Source organism: Mustela putorius, unplaced genomic scaffold (assembly GCF_011764305.1).
Source record: "Mustela putorius furo isolate JIRA1106 unplaced genomic scaffold, ASM1176430v1.1 tig00003834_pilon_pilon_pilon, whole genome shotgun sequence".
In the NCBI taxonomy this organism is placed as follows: domain Eukaryota; kingdom Metazoa; phylum Chordata; class Mammalia; order Carnivora; family Mustelidae; genus Mustela; species Mustela putorius.
This window is the reverse complement of record NW_025421987.1, coordinates 71664667-71692424: the sequence shown is the minus strand read 5'-3', so window position 1 is coordinate 71692424 and position 27758 is coordinate 71664667. Positions and strand designations below refer to the sequence as shown.

Sequence of the window (27758 nt, the reverse complement as noted above, 5' to 3'; positions counted from 1 at the left end):
ATGCTCTTGCTTTTGACAGCAATATTCAGGCATTCACAGAACTCATAGGCTTGTTCTGGTTCAAACCTTGACTCCATCAGTTACATGACTGTGTGATATTAGGTAAGCTATTTAATTCACTTTCCTCAACTGTACTAAGATGACTTTAATATTAATCTTATAGTTTTTGTGTGTGTATGGGGAGATCAAATTATTTTATACTGAGTGGCTAATAATAATAAAAATAATAATACCTAATCTTATAGTGTAGGTTGGGATCTCTGAGAAAGAGACTTGAAATAAAGATTTATATGCAAGAAGTTTATGGGAAAGTGAAATGTATTAAGAAGTGTTCTAGGAATCAGTAAGTTTGGGAATGAAGGAGGTAGGACTAGGGGGAGGGAAATGTTGAACTGTGATGTAATTATGACAAGATTTCAGCCCGTTTTCTGGAGAACTTTGGAGTTGCAATGGCCGTGAGAGTTGTCCCAAATTGTGGCAAGGGGACTGGTTCTTTATATCCAACATCAGCCAGTCATCGAATGACGACTGGTTCTAGGAAGGGAACATGGTCTTGGGTAAGGGGCCGCATTAGCCTGACAGCAATTCCCAATACAAGAAGGACTGAATAATTAGTACCGAAGTGGGAAAATATGTGCAGCACATCACAGCATCTACAGAGACCACCCTTAGTATTGCTCAGATCTGGCATCTTGATTCTGCTCAAGATGAACTGTTGCCCCTTTCAGTGTAGAGATGATCCAGTATTGTCATTCCTTCCTGATGCTGATGGACATGTTTTACCAGAGAGACTGAGAAGAAGAATGTTCGCACAATGAACTACAGCTGCTCTTGCCACAGCTGGCATTGGGACTGCACTGACAGTCATCATCTCCCACCTCCATCACCTCTTCAAGCTTCTTCGGCTAGTACATCTGCTAGTCTGTGTGACTTATCTTGTGAGAATGACCCAGACCATCTCAGGCCTCGTCTCAGAGGTCAGATCTCATGGTCACTATGTCTTTCTCAGTCTCTGCTATTTAACTTCTTTCACCATCAAAGTTGGCAAGGGTTGTCAAGAGACACCCAGGTGGATCACATGAGTACCAAACTTATTCTTCTTTGCCCTTTTTGTGTGAACGCAACTCTCTCTCTCTTCCTGATAATGAGGGTTAGTTATCCCTGCTGACGAAGTCTTCTCTTACCTTCCCACTGGTCTCTTGACATGACAAGCCCAAAGTGACTAGGCACCAGCGGTTCCCTAGTGAAAGCACTTCCCTGTGGGAAGCAGGGCCTCTAAACTTATAGGTATGGAAAACACAAATTTTCCCAAGTCACTTGTAGTCATGGTCATGGGGCCACTCCTATTTCTACTCCTTTCATCCTGGACTCAGGTATTCTATGTATTGAAGACAGAGCACCATAGAATGATCATTGATTTAGGCTACATATTGCATGAATGAGGATGGTGTTCCATCCTCTCAGTGTAGATCTCCAAGCTCACCCCTTCACACACCCTTTCATCATTCTATCACACCAGCTAGGTGGTGCAGTATGTGATATGACTAGTGGATCTTGTGGTCTTGTGGCCAGTACCATACTTCCTTGGCTGTAGAGGGTCCCTTTGTCCAATGGGATGTATGGGATCCAGCATTGGTGGTGAAACTCGTATACCCTCAGCTAATAGTGTGGTGGAGGTCTTTGAGACAAAAAGGCAAATCCATACTTAGAATATTTATTGATTCTGCTCAAGATGAATTGTTGTCCCTCTCAATGTAGAGAAGATCCAGTATTGTCAACTTCCTGCCAAAATTGTTCTCCCTGAAACATGGTACATAGAGAGAACTTGGTATTGGTCTCCATTGGTGGCAGTTTGGATGTTTGGCAGTGGCAGTCACCTTCAGTAAAGGAGCGCTCTTGCTTTGGGTCCCATGCAGAACCTCCATTCTTCCCATCAGCTATTTAATTCATAAATCTATTGTGCTAAAACTGGGGCTGCCACTGATAGGAGGGGTGATGTTAACCGACTGAATCATTCTTTCTACTTTGTTGTTTAGGACCCCTACTGTGGCAAATGTCTTCCAAGTGATATTATGTGATACAAAGACCTTCATATTTCATGACTGCTCATGCTAATCTATCCCTGATCCTACACCTTCCTGTTCCTGACTTGCTAAACTTTCTCTGTCAGGTTCCAGAATAACTAATCAATTAGTTGCAAGGTTGTATACATTCTAATAGGACTACTTAAGTTTTTATACAAAGGGGTGATCTGGTGACCAAAGTAACCAGGTTCACTGCCCAGAGCTTTTCTCATTAGGAGAATTTCCTGTTACCACTCTTTTTCAGTATTTCCCATTAGTGAAGCACTAGTATAGTTGTAATTCACTTTTGACATATAGAAACAGCTTGAGCCAATCCATCCATGAACCAACCTCAGCAATTTCCCTCCTCCCTCACTGGGTTGGAAAGGACGTCCCTCCTCCCAAAATTTGATCATAGATATGAGTTAAAGAAGAGATGCTTGTACAAGTGTTGGATACCACGGGGGAGTTGGGGCACATGCTTATGTAATTTTCTTGTGCCTTTTGGTTTTGTCATTACAACTCTAGATGTTCCAGTTCCATCTTATAATAAATTGTTACTATAACCATCCAAACATATGACTTGGTGAGTCTAAAAGAACCAGTTTGCGGTAGGCAGTTCTGATCACCCGGTCAATTTATATACTTTGACCAGGTATCTACTATAGCCTAATAGAATTCCAGGAGCTAGTGTCCAAGAAGTATGTAATTCTCATTTACAAATGGCATTGCTTTGCATCAGAACATCAAGGATCTACCTTATGATATTCCCATTGGGGTTTGCATAAAATTCATATAGCATCTCTACCTTCAACAAATACCTCTCATACCATAGGGTCTGCAGCATTACGTGGTCCAAAAACCAGGGCCACTTGCATCAAAACTTGTACCTTCTATGGAACCATTTCCTGTTCTGGATTTATTCAAAGAGGTCAAACTTTTGTGTATCCTGGTATTTGAATCAGAGCAGTATTCCCAAATGTAGAATATGCTATCTCCATAACCCAAGAGGCCTACAATGCATTTTGTTTCCTTCTTAGTGGTGAGAGGTAGTAGATCCAGTAATTTATCCTTTATTTTGGAAGGGAAGTTCTGACATGTCCAATATCACTGCATATCAAAATATTTTTTTTCTTTTTTTAGGATTTATTTATTTATTTGAGCGGGGGGGGGGAGAGAAAATGGGGGGTGGGGCAGAAAGAGAGGGAGAAAGAATCTCAAGCAGACTCCCTACCCAGAGTGGAGCCCAACACAGGGCTCGATCTTACCACCCTCAGATCATGACCTGAGCCAAAATCAAGAATTGGATGCTTAACCATCTGAGACACCCAGGCACCCCTCAAAATCTTCACTAATATGTATAGCAGACCTCTGAATCTTCGTTAGGTTTATCTCTAACCTGGAATGCATGTGGCTCATCAAGATGTCCAACATATTTACCATTTCTTGCTAATTCTGTGTAAAGAACATGACATTATCACTATGTGGGACCAATATGATTTTCTGTAGATTATCTATATGGCTCAGACCCTTTGGGCAATCCTCTGATGAGAGTGGGAGAGTTAACACAGCCCTGAGTACAAGACTATACGTATATACCATTGTCTGCTCAAGTGAATGTGAACCATTCCTGATCTTCCTTTGTGATATGATTAGAAAAGAATGCATTTACCTTATCAGTGGCCATACTCAATACACCTAAGGCTTTATTAATCTGCACTAGCAAAAATACCATATATGACATAGCAACTACAAGTGGGGTTACTATTTAGTAGAGTTTCTTATAGTCTATTGTCATGCTTTAGGATTCATGTTTTAGGATCCATGCTTTGCCCAGTTTCTGAACCTGAGCCCACACCATTCACTCGGAAAAAGGTGAAAAACAAACCTTTTGATAAATGTTAAATATACTCTCAGTTGCCTCATCAACCTTGGTGCTCATTATAATAATCATTCTCTTTGCTTCTGTTATAATTTTGGTTCCTATCATCTCCATTATTACCAGGGAGTACAGTTCTATACAAGTATCCCTTCCCATCAACATGACCTATAGAGGGTAGCCACTAGTGAGCTTCTCAGCAGTGATGATTCCCCTCTGACTTGTACATTCCTTATCATGTTGGGAAATAGTGTCCTCTGGTCTTCCCACAAAATAGCTTGCCCATTTCTCCTGGCCATTTTTATTTCTTCTTCCTTATCTGCCATAATAACCTGGTAAATATACTTCACTTAGCATGGACACTATCAAAAAATAAGTCATCTTAGCAGCATATTACTTCCATTCCCCAGGGTTGTGTGCCAGGGCTGTAAGTCCTGTGTAATGGCAAAATATTCCCATGTTAATAAACTGTGGCTTATCCAACTTTGTATTCCACCTTCCTTAATCTAGCATCCTCAGCATCCCATCTTGTACCTATAGGTCCAAGTTGGTTAGGTCCTGCCATGCATTTAAAATAGACTGTTTCCTCCCTTAGCATACCCAGCTCTTCCTGGTTGGACAGTATTGAGGCTCAGCTTTAGTTTTTGGCATACGAGGAGGTAGATCTTGAGAGGGGATGGCTTGTCCTACAAGGTAAAGGCATCTGCATCATTTTCAGGCAAGGTAGAAGTATTAAACCTGAACATGGCAGGTGGAGGTTGAGATGATGTTGGGATTTAAAGTGCTTAAATTCATCAACTCTGATATCCCTATCTCAAGTCTTAGCATCCCACTACTTCCCATCAAGGGTCCTGACCTTGGCATTGCAGACCATCCATGTTTGAAAATTGAATCTTTTTTGGAGCTTTGTTACTCTTATAATAAAATCTGAGGCCTGATCCTCACCTTCCCTGTCTTCTAGCTGCAGGAGCTGACAATCTTTTTATATGTTGCTAGGAAGACCCATTTATTTCCATACTTATTTAAGTGGTGAACAATCCTGGTGAGTCTTTTCTTTCTTTTCTTCCTTGGTCATGTCAATCTCTTGCTCATATCAATAGCCATATCATTCGATAGTCTTTATAATTACTTTTTCCTCAGTACTTTTTAAATACATTTTATTATATTGTGTTCTATCAGTATCTGCATTATTATCTATTATAACAAATTATTTAAGCATAACAAATTACTCTCCATCTTTAGTGGCTTAGAACAACAATAAACATTTATTATCTCCCACAGTTTCTTTGGGTCTTGAGATCAGGAATGGTTTCGCTGGGTGATCTCTGGCTTAGGGTTGTCATGAAGTTCAATTGCATGTTAGCCAGGTCTGCACTCTGGTTAAAGTTTGACTGGAGCAGTGATATACACTTCCACATGGCTGGAAAATTATTGCTAGCTATTGGGGTTAGGCTGAAGGGTGCCTCTATAGAACTGCTTGGGTATCCTCAGACATGGTAGCTTGACTTCCCTCAGGAAGAGTGGGTTTGAGATACAAGGTGGAAGCTTCAGTACACTAGTAACCTAGCCTCAGAAGTCACACACCATCACAACAGCAGTGTTCTATTAGGCATAGGTTTGCCTTGATTCAGTGTAAGAGGGAATTGCATAAGGACATGGATAATAAGAGTTGAGGATCATTCGGGCCCATCTTACAGGCTGCCTATCACAACAACACCTTATTTAAGTTTAATAAGAGGGGATATTTTAACAATTGCATGACTACTGCAAGTCCAGGATCATTGATGTTCTGCTTATTATCCTTGAGGAGGTCTTCAAAGCCAATTAGACAGCAGTGATCTAGCACCAAAATTGTATTTTTGAATCTGGATAGATGATAAATAGATGTCTGCCTATCATCTCTCTCCCTCTCTCTCTTCCTTCAGAATTTGACTACTTTCACCACCTCTTTTTCTCTTATCAAAACTACCACACTATCCTAATATAGTCCACAGTGACCTCCTGATCTGAACTCCAGCTACCTCTCCATGCTCCTCTCTGAACATGCTTCTCCTGACCCAATCCCTCTCTTGCATAAATGTCACCTTAACAGACAATCAGATCTTCTCATCTCCTCATAAATATTCTCTATCTCCTCATTGCAAGAGGAAATATATTTTCTCCTCTATATTTTCTTTTATAAAATCGTCCCCATCTGACATTCATTAGACATGCCTTTATTTGTGTGCTATCCGTTCTTCTTCCACATGAGTTTAGAGTTAAGGTTTGTTTTATTCTGTTCTTATCCTCAGTGCCAAACTGTGCCTGATGTACAGTGGGCACCCGGAACACATTTTGCAAACAAATGAATGGATTGACAGAAGATCTATCAACTGACAACATCTTAGTGTTATCAGACGCTGTTTCGATGACCTTTCTTAGACACATTTACGGGTTCTCATTGAACCGATGTGAGAAGTCGTATAACTCTGTTCTGCTCAGAATTGTCTTCTCTGAGTTAAATTTGGCTTGAATTTAAGACAAAAGGCAACATTCTGTTCTCTAAGCGGCCTGATTTCCTTTTGCATTAACATCCACTTTGGAGCACCTATTGTGCGTGAACTTTGCTCTTGCTGAGTCTATTGTTCAACTTGCACCAACATTGAATCCCCTGGAAAAAAAACAAAAGAGATTAAAAGGGATATCATATCACCCCATTTTCCATGGTTTCTTTTCAACTTTTGGCATCTGGATTCTCACGTATTCCCCCGACCAATCTGATGTGCGGACCGTCAGGCACCTTGTTCTCTCCATGATCTCCCTTCCACCCAGCCTTGCCCTTCTTCCTTGGCTTAAACCCTGGTCGTTAGGGGAAATGGAGAGAGGCAAGGTCACCAAAATTAACTTACTTCTAGTAAACTTCTTTGGTTCAGTGTGTGATACATGAGAATCTTAGACTTCCCATTGATTTGAAATGTTTAAGTTGTCCCAGTTCAAATAATATTTACCTATTTAGACATAAATGTCTGTAATGGCAAATCCACAAAGTTCTGTCAGCCTGTGCTTCAGCCTTTATCCAAAGTCTTTTTCTGGTGTCTTATGCAACATCTAGGATTTTCTGTCAGAGATTAGTGGCTAGGAGAGAAAGCGCTACTATTTTATAGGTTAACGTCAGAAAAAAAATTTTTTTCCCAAGCCAAACTCTATCCAGCTTTACTAAAGATACGTTTGATAAATAATATGATATTAGCATGACATTTCAGCAGGGCTTGGGCAGACAATCATTAACAGTATAAAACAATTTTCCAACTCCATTCTTCAGTGGACTACCAAAATCAGAAAGCCACTCTAAATCCCAGTGAAGTCCCATGTGATGCTCTGAACAGAGAAAGTTCAGAGTGATGGTTGACAGTTCACATTTAACATATTGTTTAACAGCTTTTCATAAACTGTCCCTGACTTTCAGGAAATGAAAAGAAACTGGCAGAATTACCAATCTGAAGACACAAACTAACAAAGACATTCCTTAAAAAGGTATGCCATCTCCACAGTGACACTGTAAAGTCCAGGTTGCTTAACATACTGGGAACCATTTTGGGGGGTCAGGGTCCCACCAGGTTTCAAGTTGAATGGATTCAAGTCTATGCTGAAGGCAGAGAGGGAGAAGAAGACATAAAAGGTAAATTTTAGGGATGCCTGGGTTGCTCAATCGTTAAGTGTCTGCCTTGGGCTCAGCTCATGATCCCAGGCTCCTGGGATCAAGCCCTGCATCAGGCTCCGTGCTTGACGGGGAGCCTGCTCTCCCCTCTCCCACTTCCCCTGCTTATGTTCCCTCTCTGGCTGTCTGTCTCTCTCTCTGTCAAATAAATAAATAATATCTTTATAAATAAATAAATAAATAAATTTATTTATTTATTTATTTATTTATTATTTTTTTTTTTTAGTTTTCCCACACTACAAAGCATTTGTGCCAGTGTGGTTGATGTGTCAAAGTCCATGAATCGCTCTTTCTGATAACGAAGAGGAAGTTTCTCTAAATTAGAAGCAAAAGATGTTTTTCCCCAGCTAGCTTTTGGAATATTCTACTAGAGACCTCTGTCCTTCCCCCAAAGCAACAATGAACATAGCTTAAAAATAAAAGTAAAACACAATTTGGCATTATTATAAACCTGAAAAAAATATATAGTATTTCAAACTTTACGGTCACCAGAAATACACAGTTATCAAAAACGTGCACACTCCACTTGGCATCTCTTGCCCGTTCAGCTTCCGATGCCTGGTCTGTTTTGGCATCTCCGTTTTCTGCAGGGTTATTCCCATCCTTGCCAGCATCGGCTTTCCCCTTTTCCCTTTAGGTACCTTCAATCCCTTTTTTGCAGTGGTCTCTTAAGGCTGAGGCTCTGGCCTTGGGAGGAGCAGGTTTAGCAGATAACCCTGCAGATCTTCTCTGCAGCTCATCCTTCACCTTGGCTCTACCTGTCACGTCCTTCGCCTCAACCTTTCTCTGGGGTGTGGTGGCTGCAGCAGGCAGGATGGATTTTGGGATGCAGCAGTGGGGGTCTTGGTTGGTCTGGGTGGGGGGTCTTTCTTGTCTCTTCTTCACACCACTCCAACTTCAGAAGTTTCGAAATCTTACAAAATTTGGCCAGGTTCAGGTAAACACTTCAGTGTTTTCCTTCTTTGTCTATTTTTGTGTATTTATATTACTGGAATGTAAACTCCATGAACATAACCCACATAAAATTTTTATTGTTTTTCTTTTCAGTGAAGAAATAATCTAACACTTTTAAAAACATGCTCTTGATTTTAGAAGTTTTCACAAAGTGTCCCGCTTTCCCTCATCATAGTCATGGATTTTAAGAAGCATGAAGTTTTCATCTCTGAAGATGTAAGACAATGAGAATTTCACATCTTCAGAATGCCTGGTATGAGATTTAGGCTTATCATTAATTCATACCTTCCATAAGTGTTTATTGAGTTATAGTGAATGTCAAGCACTGCCTGGACAGTATTAGCAAGTGTCCTCATTGGTCTGATACAATAAGGGATAGCCAGACATTGCACTAGTGAATTCAGCTAAGTTGAAAGTTACAAAAGAGCAGTAACGGTGTGCAGTTCAGCATTTAGGGTGACCGCTCTGAAGACATAATATTTAATTTCAAATGTGAAGGCTGAGTTGAAGTTATCTAGACTCAGAGTGGTATAACCACGTATTCCTGGTATGGGAAGTAGCAAATTCAAAAATCTTGAAGGGATAGAAAACTTGGTATATTTCCATTTTCTAAAAGCAAACTATATAACTGGAGCTCTGAGAGTGAGTAAAGTAGTATATAATGAGGCTAGAGAGATTAACAAGATACAGACTATGTAGATTCTTGAAGGCTAATTGATTTTGAACTTGGAGCCTGACAAGTCTTGCTTTGAACATGGGACTCCATGATCAGAATTGGTTGGGAAAATTGCTCCAGCTGCAGGGTGGAAAATGGGGTTAATATGACTTTGGGAGTCAAGTAGAGAGACATTTGGCATATTTTAGGTAAGAGACCATGGTGACTTGGACTAAGGCGGCATGAATAGTCTCTGAACAATGGGTTATTTGGGAAAGAGAATTGCCAGAACCTGTTGATGGATTAGATTTGGGAGTTGAAAGAAAAGGTGTCGTCATGAGTGGCTGAATGACTAAATGGTGGACATACCTAGTAAGATGAGAACACAAGGCTGGATAAAAGGGAGCGTGGTCAGTCATCTACTCTTTGTGATCCAAGAATGCACACAAATTTCCCTCCCAAATCTGGTGGGGTGCTTATGTTGAAGTTTATAAAAGGAAAACTTAAAATTTGGAAAGATTTTATAGGTAAACTTCCAAATGTACATATTCCTATAGACGTGTAAGGGGATGATTATTTAGTCTCTGTTCCACTTCTAACAGGAGGAAGCTCACTATCATGCTCTAGAAATACTGCTGATTATCCACACTCCCTTCTAAAAGAATTCTCTGCCTGTCCCAGCACTTTGCTAAAAGCTTTGACTATACTGGTAACTGGTAGAACTAACCCATTTAACACAACAAATTGGATTAGGTTTGAAAAACTGGGCTCAAGAGGCTCTAACAAAATCTTTTTCTTCTTTTTTCTTTTTTTTTTCTTTTTTAAAGATTATCTTTTTGTTTATTTGAAAGAGAGAGACAGAGAGAGTGAGTGCATTGGTGGGGGATAGCGGGGGCGGGGGTAGGAAGGGGCAGAGGGAGAATGAAAAGTCACATGGAGCTCAATCCCAGATTCCTGGGATCATGACCTGAGCTAAAGGGAGACACTTAACCGACTGAGCCACCCAGGCGCCCCAAGGCTCCAACAAAATCTTCTTGGAAGAATTTGAACTATAAGACCCCAAAATGGCAGGGATGCTATTAGATCCAAGAATGCTGAAGGAACATTGAGATGGTCATAGAGAAGATGTTGTGGCAAGCCAGGGCTATAAGCAAGTTGAAATGATGGAGTCACAAAACCCAGAAATTTCAAGGATCAATCCATTCTGTACAGAGAAGAATGTAGGGAATTTAAAGACAGAAAGTGGGAAGAGACTGTGTGGTTCTGGAAAGAAAGAGGTCGAGAGACAGAGGAAATATCTGACATTATTTTGGTTTCCAGGAAGACTAATAGCATTGTCTGGAGTTGAGTTCTATCCGGGTCTCCTTATTCATTTTTCTTTCGAGAAACTACTTTTTAACAAATATGCTACAGGGGAATTTTGTTCATTGCAACCATTTGATGCCTGTCTCAGATACTCTCATAAAGATGTTCTCATTTTTAACAGATCCAGTGGAAACAATTCTTTTTTCTACACATTGATCTGTATCTTTCTTCCTACAACTTCTGTGGTTTCTGGGAGCTATGCTGAGCGAGTCTAATCACTCCCTAAAACCCAGAGACCTTATTGGGACCCTGACCCCTCAAAATGTCTTCCAGTATATCAGGCAATCTGGACTTTACAGTGTCACCATGGAGATGGCATCCCTCAAGAGTTTCTTTTTTAACTTGTGGATCTTCAGATTGGTAATTCTGCCAGTTCCATCTCATTTCCTGAAAGTCAGGGTCAGTTTGTAAAAAGTTGTTAAACAACACGTTAAATGTGAACTGTCAACCGTCACTCTAAACTTTCCCTGCTCAGAGCATCACATGAAGACTTCATTGGGTTTTAGATGGTGCCTCCTCCTCTCCACGTCTTCTTCTTACAAAATGTTCACAGTTACTCTAACTGTTCCTGGTACGATTTCATTTTCAGACCTCTCCCCTATTCTGCCATGCTCATCTGAATACCTTATGATTTGCCAATATTTTTAGAGTAAGGGACCCAGAATTAAACAGAACACGTCATGTATGACTGGACGAGCTCAGAGAAGAATAAGGCTATCACTAGCCATTGTAACTTTGCAGTTAATTAAATCCCCTTTTGGAAAATTTCTGGATTTGAGTTTTGTTTCTTGTTTTGTCTTGTTGTGTTGTGTTGGGTTTAAGCCAAAGTAAGTCTCTAGAAAAAATACCAGGAGAAAGTAACTCCTTGGGGTTAAGACATTGTTGATTGGTAAAATAAAAGTACCTTTGGATGTCCTCTGACAGGTAAAGACATTTAGTTGTCACCAGCTACTCAGACCTTAGATTTTGTCATTGAGGTGAGTCAGTTGATACCTCCCTAACAAATGAAATGTTCTACATTTTGAGAGAAAAGAGGGTTCCTGAGCCAGAATCCATGCAGCCATTCGTGGAAGTTAGAGGGGGATGAAACTGCTCAGTCAGTTGAAATGCTGGGCAGACTGGATGAATTTGGAAGAGGGATAAAATGAGGAAGGACAGTAAAAGAGAGGTGGAAATATACAGAAAAACAGTTCAGTGAAGAGTAGCAGGTCATTGCTGACAAGGCACTCTCTAGGGTTACTGTGAGATAGCCAGCTGCCTTCTTAAGACTAGTCCAGGGAGTGGAGAGTAGAGGGAATGCCGCTTTTGTACTTCTGGTCACGAGTGGCTGCTGTTAATGAAAGATTCTTAAAAATCTTTAAAATTCTAGTCGTTGGTTATGGATCTGTTGGTCTCTGCAGCCAGGCCTCACAAACCGGTATGCCACCTTCAGTGCTATCAAACTATGATACTTTCCCACCTGATCCCCACAGCTCCTTATGAAGGAGTCAGTGATCGATTGTTAAATTTCATTTTCTTTGTGTATGTGTGTGAAACTAAGAAGCAAATGTGAGAAGCTTTTTTTTTTTTTTTTTTTTTTTTTTTTTTTTTTACAGTTATAGATGACTGCAGGGGCAGAGCCGAGAAATAGACACCCCTCTTGCATGCATAGTTCAATTTCCAGCCATGCCGAGCCCTGCCAATTGCAAACCGATCCGGTGTGTGCTGGCAATCTGTAGTAAGCAGGCAGTAAGCGATCGTGTGCCACGCTTTCTACAGAGAGGCATTAACATCCGCATCTGGCAAACGTTGCCTCTTTCAGTAGGATGGCTGAAGCTAAAGGAAACGCAGGGTTTGCTCACTATCTTTCTGGGTCAGATTGGCTTCAGGGGAGAAGGGCTTTGTTAAAATAAGAAACGAAAGTATACCTCCTCAGGTCTGTCTTAAACCTTCTCATGTCTGTCTTAGAGACACTTTCTGGAGCTGTAGGTTTCATGTAGCTTTCATAAGGTTACAATGCTTAATCTCAGTAGGGTTATCAGTTCTGTCATGTATTATAAACCCTCCAATCAAGGCAGTGGGAAACAGTGCTTCTATTTAATACCCGGAGAAATGGTGGAAGTCAGCGATTGATACCAACACAATGATGGGAAAAAGTGTCCAGAGGTGCTACTCACATAATCTCATTTTACAACATCTTGAAAATTCAATAGAAAGGACGCCACTAACAATACCATTACACACTACTGATTATTGTTCTCAAATGTTCCTAAACCTCTAAAAGCATAACTTAACAATAAAAATGCTCTATAAATACATCCCAACAATGTACGTAACTGTATTTTTTCCTTTAAAAACAAAAGCACAAGTGTTAGTCACAAGTCATATAATTTCACTTAAGTAATTTCTTGGCTAAAAGTGCACTATCATTTTCTAAACATTATAAAATTATAAATGAACAAGCTAGTACTTGACATTGGAGAGTATTTCCAAATAATTTAGAAAAGGTGGAGAATATTGCACATTGGGTTAATTACCTATTTAATATGCAATCTTTATTGGAAGACATACTTTGTTTATCATGAGCCCTACATTATTTACAAAGGCGTTTGGGGAAAAAAACAAAACTTGCTTGCGAAAAGCATTTACAGTTTTCAAATTTCCTGCTTAAATGTGTCAATAATTCTTGGTTTTATCTTTTGCCATTAAGGCTTTTGGAATAAGTATATTTTTCAAATGAGTTAAAATTGTAGGAAGTTACTACTATATCCTGTCCAAGAAACAAAAAACAAAACAAACAAACAGTTGAGAGCCATACATGCAAAATATGCTCCAGCTCTTGAAAAAAGATTTCAAACCGGCTTAGAAAAATATATTTTATGCTTCCTGTTTGTGCTCACACCATGGAACGAGGAGGGGATACAAACCAGTCTATGTTATTAAGAAAAAAACACTGATATTATTTCCCTAAAAATATCATATTATTTCATTCCACAATGGAAAGACTTAATATTGTTTTAGAAATGAATATTTTTGACTTAGCAAATTAAAATTAAGCTACTAAATTAAAGTTACTAAAATATCTAACAATGCTAGTGTTTAAATTTCAATTTAAATTATTTTAATACTATTAGTAACACTAAATTATTAAGTTAGGAGTATTCTTAAAATGATTTTTAAAACCAATGTGGAAGTCCATGTCCTTTCAAATAATTAATATTTATATCAATACTCATTTTCAAAGTATCATGGAACCCTTAAAATTTGCTAACTTAAAAAATATAATGCAGGGGCGCCTGGGTGGCTCAGTTATTAAGTGTCTGCCTTTGGCTCGGGTCGTGATCCCAGGGTCCTGGGATCAAACCCCACATCAGGCTCTCTGCTCAGTGGGGATCCTGCTTCCTCCCCTCTCTCTGCCTGCCTCTCTGCCTACTTGTGATCTCTGTCTGCCAAATAATAAATAAAATCTTAAAAAAATATATATATATAATGCAAATTAAAATTTAATAGCAATTTTAAAATAAAATCTGCATATTTTTAATAATGTTTTAATATATTTTATGTTATTATTATTATTAATTTCTGTCATTGAGAAATCTGGTGTGTTATTAAACTATATGTAGAATATTTTTTCATAACTGGACTATCAGGACGGATTTCTAAAACATGTTTTCTACTAAGAATCAGTAATACTACCACCTTACATTTTATTTAAACACTTTTGAAAATGATTATTTTCGGTCATATTTCTAGATGGTAATTTTATGTATTCAGTCAGATTTGTTTACAGTTTTTATCAACAACATTTATTGGAGAATGCAAGAAGCATCAGAAGAGAAGTTTTAACTCCCTCAAACATAGTAAAATGATCAAACGTTTGGAATAGAAGCAGATTGTAAAAATGTGTCTTAACTGAGACGCTTTGCCCTAAGGAACCAAGCCTTTGTGTTTGATGATTCTTCCATAAACCTGAGTTTATTTTAAAAAATCGATCCTTTTAATGTAAGAAAGTCGATGGAGAAAGAATTCTACTTACAAGTTTTTCCACTAGACATTATAAAACTCCATCACAGCACCTCACATTTTTGGCATCTGCAGTTGAACCCCACAGCTGAATGTTGCCAGATCTTATTTTGAAAAACTGTGTTGTGTCTATAGGATGCAAATCATCTGAATGAAAATTCAAGTCAAATGGAAAGCCAGCGTGGTGCTAGCCAGCGTGGTCCTAGAAGCCAGAACTTCACTGGCACATGAAGAAATTTATAGAAAGAAAAGACCAAGAAAAGAGAGGAGAGAAGGAAAGGCAAGAGTAGAAAGAGAAAGCAAAGAGAGCTAGGTTTGATCCAGAAAGATTCCATGACATGCTTCTTTATATCGGTCCATGCAAATAGCATGCCGTCCCCTTCCTGGTAGCTCATCTGCGACTTATATAGACTCTATGTGAGCACCCTTGTTGGAAATATTTGACAGGTGATAAATTTCTCAATTTCTTATTTTTTCTTTAGATAGAAAACAGTATTTTAATGCTTTGCTCTTTGCTGAAGAAATTAAGACTGTTACATATCAATAAAGAATGCTTTTCTAAATTAGGTGTTTGTATAATTTAAAAAGATACTAGATTAAAACTTTTATTAACTTGTAAAATATGGTTGGGGAAACTTTTTAGAGAGTCTATCATCCTTGATGACTCTTAATTACATAAAGGCTGGAGATTTTTTTTGTTTCCACATACAATTCTTACAATGCAAAATTATTCTTTACTCTTTATTTATATTTATAAATGCTATCTGTATCTAAACTCGCATTTTATTATTGGTTTACATTAAAAGTCGAATGAACTACGTATTCACCTTACTGAACAACTAAGTTCATCTGAAAAGTAAAAGCGATAGAGAACTCTATTTATATAAATAGGAGGCGTATGTGAAATTCGGTCTCGTATGTGCTTTATCTTTCTCAGGACAATGGTTCAAAATCAGCATTATGACCAGCAGGAGAAGAGGAGAATTACAAACTAAGGAATTCTAAATAATTCATGGATGTGCATGGAAATCATGTTTCAAAACTCAAGTCAGAAGCAGCTGCTGGGGAATTTTTTTTTTTTTAAGTCCCAGTCAACAACAGTCATATTATTTCAGGTTAGCTCACACCATTGTGTGCATTTACAATGCAACATTTGTATGTTTCCATTAGTTTGGGAAAGAAAATTTAGAAGACTCAAAACACATAAACAGCAAATATAAAGAATCCTTTCTAGTTCTCCCAGACAGTATGACGCAGTAGTAAGAAACACCATTCTGCTTGCAAAATCTATCTAAAACATGATTCTGTATTTTCAAAAGTAAATCCAAACCTTCCACATCTTTAAGGTGAGAAAATCCCCCTTTCACAAAACAAATGTAAAAATAAGACAAGTTATTGTTCCTGTTTTTGTCCCCATTGTTTATTTCACAAATGCCCCTTATCTTGACATAGGTTTAGGATAAGGGTCATTGGCGACCCTCAGCAATAATGGAAAAACCACTCATTATCCAGGTAGGTCATTCACAATTCTAAGACTGAACAATGATGTAGAAGAAAATTACTTCTTTTTCATAATATCTAAATTAGAAGAGTGAATGTAACAATGGAAAAAGGAAAGTAATCAGAACCGTTAGAGGATTAAAAAAAGTGTTTGAGGATAAACACTGAAATAAAACAGGATATTCTTTTAGATCTCATTTGGAAAGAAGACAACTGATAACTGTGTAAGTAGAACCATTCATCCTCGATTTATTTAGATTGGTTTTCCTCCAGCCCCTTTTCATGGCAAGAACTCATATTCTAGCTCCCTCGACTCACATAAAGATAATATTTATAAACATATTTACTGGATCTAGGTATAGATGAATATAAATTACCCTAATATCTCAAATAAAACCATGGATCATAGTGACATAAATGCTTTAGAGAAATAACTCTGTAGTATCATAAGTTAAACAATACGTTCATGAAAGTAAGCTTCATGTTAATATTTTAATATGCTAAATATTTTCATTAAATGAAGGTATTGTTGACCCTCTAGTTAGCTGGGGAAAAACAAACACTGTTCATCTTTAACTTTCAGGAAAGAACTAGCTTCTTTTCTCATATAACTCAATGAAAAATTTCCGATTTATATGTTAATCTCTCTCTTCCTACCAGAGTATATGTTTAACCCTATTGAAATCATGAGGTTATAAATAGTATATCTTGAGGCTTTGGAAAGATATCGAGCAGATTAGAATAATTTATATGGTTGAATGTTAAAGTGAATTATAGTATTTTAAGAAGTAACTATTTTTAATCAAGATTTTGCTTTATTTCTAATCAGGATTTAGCTCAATTTCTTAATTCACATTGCTAGCTAAAGCTTCGATTTTGGTCTCGTTTTATCCTGAACTATGTTCACTCACAAGATTGCAAATATGCAGTCAGAACTCTTTAAATACACACCTGAAGTTGCAATTTTCTTTTCTTTTAAATCACCACAGGTATTGTTTCCTGCTCTTCCTTGTTACTAGCTCTGATACCCCCAAAGAATCTCTGTGCAGTTGATCTAAATCAAAGCCAAACATTTCACCCGGTCTGTGACTTCCATTAATCAAATCTCCCATAAAATTACAATTTAAAACAATGCCAACTGCCCCCCTCCAAGTTGTAGGTCAAAGACAAAAGCCAAGATGTAACGTGACTTGGCAATAGAAGCATGGTGGGTTGGGGGATGTGGATTTGATGCCAGGGTCATTGAGCACTTCGCACGTCTATTTTGACCATCCTGTTACTGACTGGCTCAGCATTAACTAGCCTATTCAGACAATGTGTGCATGACACCGAGAAACAACCTGTACTTCTTTTTTTTTTTTTCCCTTTTTACCATGTCAGGCTTTCTGACCTTCCGTATTTCTCAGTCCTGGGGGTTCTCTCTCAGCTGCATCTCAGGCAGTTTATGGAGAGAGGGTGCCGCGAATGAGATCTCCAGAAGCTGCCCTGTGGGTTTATTCTCACATGAAAAACTGACTTCCATTTTACACATGGGCCAGGAAGATCCAGGAGGTTTCATCTCCTCAACTAGCTTTCATCTCTCTGCAGCAGTGGCCAGATGAGCTCTGCGGTGAGCTCTCATGCAGGATCGGAGAGAAAGTGTGCTCTGATCAAACTGGAGATGTCCACTCGGGAGTGCAAAACTAGAAAAGTCTGCCTTCCAGACACCGACGCGGAGATGGGCAAATGACCAGCTAGGCTCTGCCAAAAGTCAGAAAATGATTTTGCGTTGTTTAGATGCTAATTTCAATGTATCTCTGGCTGGATCTGAGAAAAGTAAATATGTAAAAAAAAAAAAAAAGACTATACATAAAAATACATACATAAATTTTAAAAAGAATGCTAACTTTTTTTGTCTGACAATGGCTGACAACTGGTTGTACTCCACTCTCCATGGTGAGCAACATTCTGAGCTTACAGGGTTCCACAGACAGAACAGCAGGGACATTAAAAAAAAAAGGGGTTACTTGGTCAAACATTTGATTTCAAAAAGAATCACTTTTTAGGTGACACCCGGGTGGCTCAGTCAGTTGAGCATCTGCCTTTGGCTCAGGTCATAACCCCACGGTCCAAGCGTCAAGTCCCAGGTCAGGCTCCTTGCTCAGCAGGGAGCCTGCTTCTTTCTCTCTCTCCCTCTGCTGCTCCCCCTGCTTGTGCTCTCTTTCTGACAAATAAATGAACAAAATATTTAAAAATAAATAAATAAATAAATAAAAACCTTAAAAAGTAATCTCCTATTGGTCTAAAACAAATGCAAAAGCATTTCAAGGAAACATTTACATATTCAGAAAACTAGTTATGATTGGGTCCTTTATTGAGTGACATTCAAGACTTTTTCAACTGTGGTTTTCTTTCTGGTTGGGGTTCAAGTAGGGGGAACTATAGCTACTCCCACATTCTCTGAAGCAGACTTACCTATTTTCTTTTCTGAAGACCTAAGAAATCATTCAATTATTCTGATTATATTTATGGTTAGAAAGATTTCTTTCTACTCCAGGCCTGAAACCGTTGTGTGTCTTTTTACTTGGAGATATGACTAATGAATAGCCATTATATATTTTTTTCTAATTTCTGTTTTCTAATTGTGTTCATGAAGCAAAGAGAGGAAAGGCCCTTCTTTCCCCTAAAGAAAGTTGTAAATTTTGAAGTATGTTTTTGTAAGCTCTCTCACATGTCTACAGTCACTATTTCTCATCAATAGCATATGTACAGATACAACGGCCACAAATGTGTCTGATTATTGGGCCATCAATTTCACTCTTACCAAATAAAGTAGTTTGACTTTATTATTTACATGATTCTTAAAATATGTAGGCCACTGACCACACAAATAAACATGTGCTTTTGGATCAGTTGAAAGCCTGGTGTTTATGAACAGGGCTCTTTGTATTTTTAACAATATCTGGCACATTTAAGCAAAACTCTTTACTGAAACATGGAGCCTGGATATTTGTGTGCTTCGTGATCTGTGTTGGGCAGGGGCCCCAACCTCTGCTCTGTAGGCAGACAAGAGTACGAAAATCTGTTATTGCAGTTTGACGTTTTCTTTGCATGATTAGGTCAGTTGGTAAGTCTCCACTTTGCAGTTCTTAGAAGCCCCGATTTCCTGTTACAGTGCAATGTGGTTCTGATTACAGCCTTACTGAAGCCCAGACGTTGTACCTGTGTTCTGTAAGCCGTTCTAACTCTCATTTTCCATGTTAACAAGAGCAACTTATCGACCCTTCATTCCTCTCCTTTGCCTGCAATGATTGGGGAGATTGAGAATCCAAGGGGTTGTAGTCAGAAAACTGAAGACAGAGTGATACCCACATTCCAAGTTCTGGTACACTGTTCTTTTTTTTTTTTTTTAAGTTATCACTTTCTTTCTTTCTTTTTTTTTTTTTAATTTTCTTTATTTATTTGACAGAGAGAGATCACAAGTAGGCAGAGAAGCAGGCAGAAAGAGAGGGGGAAGCAGGTTCCCCACTGAGCAGAGAGCCTGATGTGGGGCTTGATCCCAGGGTCCTGAGATCACGACCTGAGCCCAAGGCAGTGGCTTACCCCGCTGAGCCACCCAGGTGCCCCGCTGGTATGATGTTCTTATCTGGAGAAGAGAGCTGGAATGAACTCAAGGCAAAAGTGTTTTTTCTAGTGTAGAGCCGTGGTTCCTCTGTTTTGTGCTCTAATGCTGTCACCGCAATTTCATTTGGTGAGACAACATGATTATCTTTCAAACGAACACTTTCAAAGACCATAGAAGCCTCCAGTCCTTCCCAATATTGCATGATGAATCTGGTCCATGGCACTTTCTTTGCTCACCTGACTCACACAGCTCCTGACATAAGCTTGCATGAGCCCGTACGCTGACATAGGCAGCTTCCCAACTCATCTTCTGCCTTTCATTCTCGCTCCCCTATCTTCCCTTCCTCACAGAGTAGCCTGAATTTTCTTTCAGAAATGAATGTAAATAAGATTATTTCTCTCTCCTGCTAGAATCTTCCAGTGATTTCTCACTGTACTCGGATCGACTTCCACACTCCCTTCTGTGACATCAAAAGCCTGACATGATCCCAGCTGCATAATTTTCCTGACCTTGATTCCTACCACTGTCCTTCTCTTTGTGTGCTGCATTCTATGTGCAATAGCTTCCTTCCTAATCCTACCTCGAGGCATGGATGGGCTGTTCTCCCTTCTCGAAGGACTGTTTTCCTCCCTTATTGCAAAACGGACTCCTTCTCATTCAACCTTCAGGTCTCAGTTGACCCACGATGTCACTTAACTCAGAACTCTTCCTGGGCCTCTTGATCTACAGAATTCTCTGAGGGATTCTCTTTTAACCATCCATTTTATTTCCTGTATAGCACTCACTACTCTTCAACATTATCTAGTTATTTCACTGACTTACTAGTTTATTTTTTGTCTTCCTCTACTGGGATGTGCACTTCAGAAGAATAGGGACTTCATCTTATTCTTGGTGGGCCAATGCCTGGCATGGCAAGCCACTCGATATCCTTGTTGTTGGGCAGATAGATGAAAGACCAGTTACTTAGTATATCTAAGGCCACTAACCAGAAAGTGTTCAGGACGGATTTCAGAGTCTTAATTTACTACAACTAACTTAGAGTCCAGTAATTTTCATTCCTTTGTTTCTACAATTGTCTTAATTCTTGCCGGGGTCTTATATTCACTTAGTTTCCATTACCTTATATTCATAAATTTCTAGGAGCACCCAACCCATGCTGGGTACTTCATGAATGTTAAAACGAGAATCTGACATTTTATTTTAATTAATTTGAGTAGTCTCATACTGCCATATAATTTCTTAACTCTACTAAAAAGAGCCATTTTCTAAGCATAAAGAGGGTAAGATTAGTAACAACATTCCCTTGGTTTAATGTCAACACTGTACATCACCACAATTCCTGAAATGTGAAGGCTAAGCAAGCTGAATGATAAAAATAATACTTGGAGCTTTTATATGAACATCTTTCAAAGAGGTCTTGCCTATTACTGTATCTGCTTACATAGAATTTCTTCAAGGAAGTGTTCTTGCATCTCCTTTTTCAGACAGGATTAATGTTCGGTGACTCACGCAGAGCCCCGGTGAGCCAGTGGTAAAGGAAGTACCTGTGTTTCTAATCTCCCCCGCCCCCTGCCCTTCCCTTCTCTACCTTCCTGCCCATGTGCCCTTTGAATGTTTTTTGCTATTTGGTTCCCTTTGGATTTTTTTTTAAAGTTCAACTTTATTTTCTTCTTTTCAACATATGATTTCAAAACATCCACAAACAAAATCCTCGGGAATGGAAAGAGAGTTGTATTCGGGGAATAGGAAAGAGGGGGGGACGGGGAGACATTGCGGTGAGAATCAGGAAATCTCAGAACTTCTAGAAACCTCTTCAGCAAAGAGAGCAAAGGCCAGGACACGGTGAGGTCATTCCTTTTCAAAAGTAGCCAGAAGGAAGACTGGAAATGACTAGTGCATATACTCATCATTTATGGCAATGCTTTCCCTGGGTGGCAACCGGAAGACCAATGCCTTGTTTCTAAGCCATCCTATGAGCCACACCACTGGGGATCTTTAAAAGCTCCGGCTACCAAACGCAATTTGATTGGCTGCTGAAGATTTTCTTTCAGACGTGATGGATAAAACAGGGGCTCTTAACTTCCCTTTTCTGGTTTTATATCTCCATGACACAACTTTTTTTTCTTTTTCTAGGAAGGATATAATGCATTTTTAAGGGGAGGTGGAGTTGTAACTGACCAACAAGGGTGGCAACCACGCCTCTTTGGATTTCACCAACGAAAACCATAAAGTACAACAAGAGGGCAATTACCTTAGAGTGATTCAGACCATTGGTGGTAAGCCGGAGCAGGGGCTCTGACTGGCTTTCCCTTGTACCCACCACCACAGCCTAACTCTCAATTCCAAGTTCAGGCAGGGAGAAAAATGACAAAACATTTTGGAATGCTAATTTTCAAAGACATCTTATGGACTCCCCCCCCCCCCCCCCCCCCCCGCATCTGGAAAAGCTTCGGTGGTGAGAGGAAGATAGGCTTCAAATGGCTGAGGAAATGCTATAGAGGAAAAAAAGCAAGGAATCGGGGAAAAAAATTCTTCCATGCTAAGGAAATAAAAAGGGAGAAAAAAAAGAAAAGAGGGGGGGGGGAAAAACAAACATGCAGGGTTGTGGGGCTTAGAGAGCGCAGGGGTTACTCCTAGATCCTCTGTGCCCTTTGGGCCAATGCACTGAGCCTCTGTGAGCCAGTTTGCCATCTTGTGAGGATAATATTTATTTTGCGGTTTGTTTAGAGGTCTTATCTAGTACTAGGTTCATGGGAGATATTCAATAGCTGATAATTTTGAAAGTCATGAAGGTCATTTGAACAGGGTCAAAAATCAAGAATGACTAGTAGCTTAAAGTAGGAAACAGTATTCTTTTCCAGGTGCACAGTAATGGGAAAGTTATTACTACATAGGAGACCTTCAGTGAAACAGAAGCTCTATTTAGAAAAAAGCCCTCTTGAAAGATACCTCATTATATTAATTGTAGGTTAAATATGGGTCTGAAAAATCAATAATGAGAACATGATCTCTTAAAATATCTAGAAGAAAATGATTAAGCTGTCAGCTTATTGGTGGTTCATGGGAAAAAGGAGTGAGAAAGATTCTTTTTCTCCTCCTAAAAGCAAGGTCATTTATGTTATGAAGCAATCATTTGAATGCTTTTTTAATAAAAAATCCTTTATTTTAACCCAGTTATATTAGCAGTATAGAAACACACCCTGCATATTCTTTGGTATTTTATTGTTACATATTTTTCTTTCCTATTATTAATATAATGGAGATAATCACAGATCATATTTTCTTAAGCTGTGCTTTCATTGCAACTTTCTATTTGAAGAGTAAACTTCAAACTTCTTACAAATTCACCAAACCAATGTCTAAATTTTTCTAAGGATTTTTTTTCCCAATATAGTAGTAGCTTTTTGTGTTTTTTAACTGATTTTATAAGTAATGTGTGTCCATTGATTAAAAGCAAACAAATACACGTGCAGACTCCACTGGAAGTTCTACTGAAGAAAGAAAAAATCATCTGTGAGCCCATTACTCAGAGATAATTGTTTTTTGGTGGTTTTCATCCAGACATTGTGTAGTCATTTCCAGTTTGTTCTGAAATGAAATACTGTTATGATGTATTGAATCTCATTTTAACTTAAAATAAACAATAGTATTTCAATACCAATAAATTATTTGCATTATTTTTAATGATTTACATAATAGTTCATTTGTATGGATATACTCTAATTTATTTAACAACTTCTCCTTTTGTAACAATTTAAGATTTTATTCCATCCCCCCCTGTTTTTTTACTGTTAAAACCTATACTTGTATTTGATTTTTTTCCATTGGATTAATTCCTAAAAGTGAAGTTGCTCCGTCAAAGAAATTCATGTTTAAAAATATTCTTACATATATTTTCAAACTGCTTCATCAAAGTTGTTTCTAGTGTTCACAAGTGGCTTTTCTCTCGTGTGAACACTGGACATTATTATTCTTCTTAATCTGTGCTTATCTAGTAATAGGAAAGTGCCCCATTTAAATTTTCATTTCTTTGTTTACTGTTAAGCATGAATAATTTTTTCATATGTTTATTGGCTGAGATTCTGCCTTTGTGAATTGCCTATTCATGCTCTTTGCCTGTTTTTCTACTGGCCATTAATCTTTTTTTCAGGCTGATTTTTAATAGCATCTTACATATTTTTATTGCTGGTCATTTTGTAAATTAATGATTTTTAAATTCATTCAAAAAATTCATGGCATCTGAAATTTCAAGTAAAAAATGGGTTTGTGTGGAGAATGAGGGGTGGAGGGCACACAAAGAAATAGAATGGGCCTTTAGGAAAGATCCAAGGTATCCAAAATAGTATTTGAAATAGTAGCTAAATTACAACATGAGAGAGTTGGGTTACACATAAAAATGTATTTCCTAATAGTTAACAGTTTAAGGTATTGGCCATGTTCTAGAACAGGATGCCAAGGTCTTCTTCTGTGGGACCTTGCAAATGGGTTTCATACCTTTCTGTCTGGCTTGCATAATGCAAAAGGATGGGCCAGATGACTGCTCAAGATGTCCAAAATATTTATTTTCTTTTATTTTCAGATATAAACTTGAGATTCATAAAAGACCTAATTCAAGGTTCTTTTTAGTTAATTTACTAATGCTGTGTATAGTGTCCTTCCTAAAAAAATGAGAGACTCTAGGTCGTATTTTGAAGCTTAAGAACACATAAAAGCAGCTCTGTGTTCCACGTCTTCTTAATACATAAGGAATGACTATGAGTCATCTTCCTAAGCTTTAATTTCTTACTGCTCTCTTGTGGCCATTCAAATGAACTGTCCAGATTTTTTTTTTCCTTAACAGATCCTATAAGGTTAATAAAATTTTTTTTTATCAAGCAGAGTCATCAAAGTTTGTTTGTGTAACAAATTTAGTGTCTCTGACATTTGAACACTGAGGTCGCAAAATAATTCTTCATTTTATTACCAAATACTGAGATGGGGTTGCAGAATAAGAAAGGCCTAAAAATTTCTTTTTATTTTAGTGAAACCAACTACATTGTGATTCATCTATGAAATCATCAAAAGGCCAGAAATGGAAATAGTTCTGGCCATTCTGAAGGTAAAATAATGCAATTCCCAGCTCTTTCCCTTCCTGTGGCTTGGGAATATCAGGAAGGTCTAGGTTCAGTCATTATAATACAAAACAGTCTTTTTTAGGAACAAAAATAACTCACAGCTGGCTACACGTTGGAGCACAAATAAGATATAGCTAAGCACTAACATTATTCTGTTACATTTTGGCCATGTCATACTGCCCAGGAGTAGACAGGGCCCAGGAATGGCAGTCTCAGCAATCTTGAGAAGACAAGATGAATTGAAATGCTTTATTCATCCAGGCATCCATCAGCAAGTTTTGATGTTGCCTGACAAACCTCTACTTCATTTGTCTTTGATTCCTGTGACCACATCTCTTCAAACATGGCAGGTTCCTAAGTGAGATTAGGTGCTACTCTTCCATAATTAGCATGTATATATATAGGCATACCTCATTTTATTGCTCTTCACAGATACTGTGGTTTTGGATTTTGTTTTTTACAGATTGAAGATTTGTGACAACCCCTCATCCAGTTGGCCTTTGGGTGGCATTTTCCCCACAGGAGTTGCTTACTTTGTGTCTCTGTCACATTTTGGTTATCTTCCAATGTTTCCAACTTTTCCATTATTATATTTGTTATGGTGATACATGATCAGTGATCTTTAATGTTATTATTGTAAATGTTTTGAGGTGCCATGAACTGCGCCCATACAAAATAGCAAACTTAATTCATAAATACTGTGTGCGTTCTGACTGCTCCACCAACTGGCCATTTCCCTGTCTCCCTTTGCTCAGATTTCCCTAGTCCCTGAAACACAGCAATATTGAAATTAGATCAGTTAATAACCCTACAGTGGCCTCTAAGTGTTCAAGTGAAAGGAAAAGTCACATGTCTCTCACTTTAAGTCAAAAGTTATAAATGATTGAGCTAGTGAGAAAGGCATGTTGAAAGCCAAGACAGCCTAAAAGCTAGGCACTTGCATTAAATAGTCAAGTTGTGAATACAAAGGAAAAGTTCTTAAAGGAAATTGTGCAATGGACACAAAAAAGATTGGAAAACAAAATAACATTATTGCTGGGGCAGAGAAAGTTTGAGTGGTCTGGACAGAAGATCGAACCAGCCACAATGTTCCTGATCCAGAGCAAGGCCTTAACTCTCTTCAGTTCTGTGAAGGCTGAGAGAGGAGAGGAAGTTGCAGAAGGAAAGGTGGTAGCTAGCAGAGGTTGATTCATGAGTTTGGAGGAAAGAAGTCACCTCTGTAACATAAAAGTGCAGGGGGAAGCAGCAGGTGTTAATATAGAAACTACAGCAAATTATCCAGAAGATCTAGCTCAGATAATTCATGAAGGTGGCCACACTAAACAACAGACTTCAGTGTAGATGAAATAGCCTTATACTGGAAGAAGATGCCATCTAGAACTTTCATAGCTACAGAGGAGAAGTCCACACCTGGCTTTAGAGCTTCAAAGCTAACTTTGAAAGTCAGCAAGCTGACTCTCTTGCTAAGGGCTAATATTGCTGGTGACTTTCAGCTGAAGCTAATGTTCATTTCCCATTTTGAAAATCCTAAGGCTCTTAAGAATCAAGCAAAATCTACTCTGCCTGTGTTCTATAAATGGAACCTCAAAACTTAGATGAGAGCACATCTCTTTACAACATGATTTACTAAATACTTTAAGCTCACCTACCATACAGGGGGAAAAAAAAGTTTCCTTTCAAAATATTACCACTCATTGATAATGTACCTGGTCATCTAAGAGCTCTAATGGAGATGTTCAATGAGATTAATCTTATTTTCATGCCTGGTAACACAATATCCATTCTATAGTCCATGTACCAAGGATTAATTTTGACGTCCAGCATTTATTATTTAGCAAGTACATTTCACAAGGCTATAGCTGTCATAGCTAGTTGATACCTTTGTTGGGTCTGGGCAAAGTAAATTGAAAACCTTCTAGAAAGGATTCACCATTCTAGATGCCATTAAGAATTTTTGTGCTTTATGGAAAGAGGTCAGATTATCGACACAAATAGGAGTTTGGGAGAAGTTGATTTTTTTTTTTAAGATTTGTTTATTTATTTATTGAGAGAGAGAGAGAGAGAGAGAGTGAGCACACACGAGCATGAGTCAGGGGAGGGGCAGAGGGAGAGACTCTTCAAGCAGACTTCCCATTGAGAACAGCCCAATGCGGATCTCAAGCTCTTGACCCTGAGATTATGACCTGAGCCAAAATCAAGATTCAGGTGTTTAACCAACTGAGCCACCCAGGAAACCCATGGAAGAAGTTCAATCTAACTCTCATGGATGACTTGGAGGGGTTCACAACTTCTGTGGAGGAAGTACCTGCAGATGTGCTGAAAATAGCCAGGTAGAGTTAGAAGTGGAGTCTGAACATGGGACTGAATTGCTGCAAGTTCATGATAAAATCTGAATGGATGAGGAGTTGCTTCTTATGGATGAGCAAAGAAAGGGATTTCTTGAGACAGAAGCTACTCCTGGTGACGATGCTGTGAAGATTATAGAAATGACAGCAAACTATTTAGAATATTGCATAACCTTATTTGAAAAACAGTGGCAGGGTTTGAGAGGATTGACTTTAATTTTGGAAGTTCTACTATGAGTAAACTATCAAACAACATCACATTCTACAGAGAAATTGTTCATGAAAGGAAGAATCAATTGATGTAGCTAACTTCATTGTTATTTTATCTTTTTTTAAAATTTAATTTTATTTTTTTCAGTGTTCCAAGATTCTTTGTTTATGCACCACACCCAATGCTCTATGCAATACGTGCCCTCCTTAATACCCACCACCAGGCATTGTTGTTTTATCTCAAGAAATTGCCACAGCCACCACCAGCCTTCAGCAACCACCACCCTGACCAGTCTTGCTGCAAACAACAAAGCAAGGCCCTCCACAAGCAAAAAGATTATGACTCACTGAAAGTTTAGAGGGTAGTTAG

At 38.5% G+C, this 27758-nt stretch overlaps 1 pseudogene; it reads left to right on the top strand.

Moving 5' to 3' along the window:
* The first annotated feature begins 449 nt into the window (after positions 1–449).
* On the top strand, positions 450–27758 carry LOC123394318 (annotated as a pseudogene).